The sequence below is a fragment of the Diuraphis noxia genome, unplaced genomic scaffold (assembly GCF_037042655.1).
Source record: "Diuraphis noxia isolate RWA-SAM2 unplaced genomic scaffold, SU_Dnox_SAM2 contig0003, whole genome shotgun sequence".
NCBI classification, from domain to species: Eukaryota; Metazoa; Arthropoda; class Insecta; order Hemiptera; family Aphididae; genus Diuraphis; species Diuraphis noxia.
The window spans coordinates 73748873-73753163 of record NW_028301713.1 but is presented as its reverse complement, the minus strand read 5'-3'; positions in this window follow the sequence as shown (position 1 = coordinate 73753163).

Genomic DNA, 4291 nt, shown 5'->3' with positions numbered 1-4291 from the left:
CCATATAAAAAAATCGATTTGGTCGAAAACTGATTTTGCGTAAAAATTCCCGTTTTTCTGTCATTTTTTTTTGTTTTTCTCTCTTTTTTTGAAAACTGTTGGAACACTTTTGACCTCTATAATGCACCAAGGATCTTCAATTTTACATCAGAAACCACCCCCAAAGTTTGAAATCGAAGCATTATTTCGACTAGTTATGCTGTACGAAGACAAAAAAAAAAAAAAAACACACATCATTGTAAAATCAATACATTCATTACTTCGTTCAGAATCTAAAATATTGTCTTGAATATAGTTAAATTTACGTGATGATATTTTAGACAAAATCCTTTTTTTGCAATTGTGTGTTCAAAGTTGTCAACCCGATGACGTGATGATGTGTATGTGTAGTTTCTACGGTATCTAATATACTAAAATTGGCCGCAAATAAAATTTGCTCCACCTGATTTAAAAACAAATTTAAGAATATAATATGAATAATATCTGTGAATAAATTAAAAAGATCCCCTTTTCCTTTCAAATCTATCCTAGCTCTAACGTTATGGCTTTCCAATATTGAATTTCAATTTAGCTTTAGCTTTTAACCCCATACTGTATTCAGACTGCACGGCGGCAATGAAACTTAATATGTGGCGAAGAGTCGCATTCTTCTTATATAAAAGAAGTGAATTTTTGGATTATATAATTTAATACGATAAAAGGTAATTAATTTAAATATATAATTATAGGTATATTATAATAGCATGCACATATTAGCATATGTCATATTGTTCTAATATCTAATAGTCATCTGGAGTTATGAAACTACCAAAAAATAAACATAAATTAAATTAATATAACCATTTATTACGTTTATTTAGGAAGATTCAAGATTGAAATAAAATAAAAACGTAAATCTGGCAGTCACTGTATCATTATTATATATAGTTTTGTATTTTATATAGTGGTAATAGTAATATGGGTTCAGAAAAAATGGATCAAAAAACGCGTACAAATTATTTGTTGTTTATTTTTGCATCTATTAATTACAAGGGTATACATAAACAACTTGGTTCTACATCTAAGAACATAATAGGAGTATCTTATAAGTTTGGATGGTATATGTAATACCTGCAGTGTCTATAATAATTATAAATACTAATATTTATAAATTATTGTAAATTAAATATAATTAGTGACTATAAAGTACACAATTTTTTTAAATAAATGTAATTTATCATATTTTTAAATACCTATACCAACTATAAATATATAATCCAGCCACGGAATCTGGACCTCAAATATCGACTTCAGGTCTATATATATAAACATTTTTTAAACCTTTTATGATAATTTGCTTTTGTATACTTTATAGAAATTTAACCTAATATAGACAAAAAAATAAATCTTATGCTGATCGCGGGACGAACACGGTTCTCATAATATTTAAGATACAGCTGGGTACAATATTACATATAGGTACCATGTATAGCTATGTATACCATGTATACCATGTATACCATATATAGCTTCCGGCAAAATATAATATATATAGGTAGAAATGCGGTCGATGGCCGCGAGTAAAAGTCGTCCGTCCAGCGGGGGAGTACTAGATTTGTATACCTATTATACCTACATTATAATACCTTTCTACCTATAGACTATATAATGTCTGTATTATGCCGCACCGTTCGGCATCTGTGACGTATATGCAGAACGAGCGAGATGCGATATACCGTAGTCGGTTTGTGATGACGGAGACATTTGCGTCCGCGGTTGGAGGCGCGTGTTCTGGCGCTTTCTTTTTGACTCGCGCGCCAAATATCAATCGATCGATCGACGTGCCTGTGATAGGTATACATGCATTACATAATTATACAATATATAACATAATATCACACTTTTACACCTATAAACACTTAATAAAGAAACGGTTAATAATATATATAATATGTATAAAATATAATATACTAATAGATGTTCACGTGTATAATGTATATATTATATACACGTGAACATCTATTAGTAGGTATATATTTTATACGCAAAAACTTATACGATTATTATATAAATACTAAAATACCTATAGAAATGATTTTATGTATATCAAACAATATATAAGAAGACAGATGGGTGGAATACATTGGATAATGGTTGAATTACCTTTTTTTCAATATTCATAATAGTATAAATTATAAATTACATTTTTAATGATAAAATAGTGCTTGTTTAGAAATCATCCATAATCCCCTTGATACCAACAAAGTGTGTTAAAATATTCTTTTAATTAACTAAAAAGTTTGACGAAAAATATGGTATATAAAATATATTAGCTATGTATAGTATATCTAATATCTGTTATAGTTTATACTGTTTATAGTGTAATATAATATGTATTACGCATATTATATTATACTACCTAGCACCTTTACAATATACATAATATAGGATATAGCTGACAAGTAGATAGATTAGTCGCTTGTATATAGGTGTGTATACCCCGGGGTAGGTAAATAATGGTCATGGTCTATATATTGTAATAGTGTAACACGCTAAAATATCATATTCTTAATAGTGCAGTGTGATATAAAAACTTATAATTATAATATACTATTTCGAGCAGGAAATGTTGTGTATAGCACGTGACATTAAATCCATATAGGTATACTTATATTTTAAATATAAAAACGGAAATACGTTATTAGATAGAATATCATAGAATCCGCTATTGCATATAAACATAAGCGTGTCCAGACATTTCCAGCAGGCAAGGACGTATATTATGAGGGGTGGTTGGGCATTGGACACCCCCCCCCCCCCCCCGGAAAATTTGTTCCTGCTACAGACCAGCTAGCAGGGTAGTCACACATCATAATTCATAACATATTAACTCTTAACACATGCTCTCATATGTATATAAGTAGACGTCATATTGTAAATTTTTATAGTCCTAATAGCTTAACTCAAAGTATAAAAAGATATTGTTTTCTTTAGTAATTAAAATATACATATTTTCAATTTTTTTTACATTTTTTTTTATTAATTTTAAGTCCTTTACAACTTCCATTTCATAGTATACATTTCAATTAGATTTTATTATTTTATAGCTGCTGGAGGGCAGAGGGCTTAGTTGTATGTGGGTACCCATGATCGGGATTTCACAGTTAAGAATAAATGTTAAAAAATGCAAAATATATACGACTTTGCAACGAAAGTATAAAAACCAGTTCTATGCTCTATATATAACGTTAGCTGTTGCGACGAAAACATGCAAAATACAGTTTAAAATCATTTTAATATATGTGTAGTGTACTAGTGTGTAGGTAAATATCCACGCATTTTAAGCGCAAAATCATTTAAATTTGTTTTGTTGTTTTGTATATCGTAGTAATTATGAACAAAATTGATCGACATAAGCGAAATCATTCGATTCCTATAGCACCAGCTAGTGTACAGTGCACCACTAGACTATTTAGTCACCTGTCGAGAACAAAATTCGTTTCGGCTACCTATATGTTATTATTATAACCTATTATACCTATATAGGTATGCGTATATAAATGTATAATGCCCCGTAGCAGCAGCAGAACGTTTTGAAGAATTAAGAAAAAATTATAAATAATATAGGTATGTTATATAAAATTCGGCTGTAGGTGACTATGAGAGTGAAGAATCGAAGAACGAATAATATTATTACTCATTTTATATTTTTAATGTTTAGTATTATATTATATTATACTATATAGGTATAAGTCAACACGCGGTTAATAGATGTATCGCGTGCACCACGAACGTAACATTTTTCACGATTCGCGACACGCGTTCGGCTGGCTGGCGGCTTTTACATCGTTCTCAAGATGTGCTGTATACGGTTCACTTTTTACAACAGTTTGATATAATTAGGTAATATTGTAATAATAGTGCAAATATACAATATGACAGAGTAGATGGTATAGTAGATATAGGTACCTAGGCGTCAAACGTGAATGGTGAACATAAAAAAAATGTAAATTATCAATAATAAAAATAATAGAAATAATAATAGAACGGTCTAAATTTGTCTAACGCTAGAACATAACTAGTATAACTACTATAACTGTCTATAACTACATAATACTATTGTATTGTTTGTATTCTAATAACACGTTATGAAATTCCGCCGGACACGTTTGGAACCCCTGGCCCGCCGATTGATTACTAGTTTCGACCGGCGCGTGGGCGGGAGGGGTTCGGTGGTGGACGGAGGTACTGCGGTTGTAGCAGTAGTAGTAGTAATAGTAGTAGTAGAGTGGTACGAACGTAAAACTTCAAT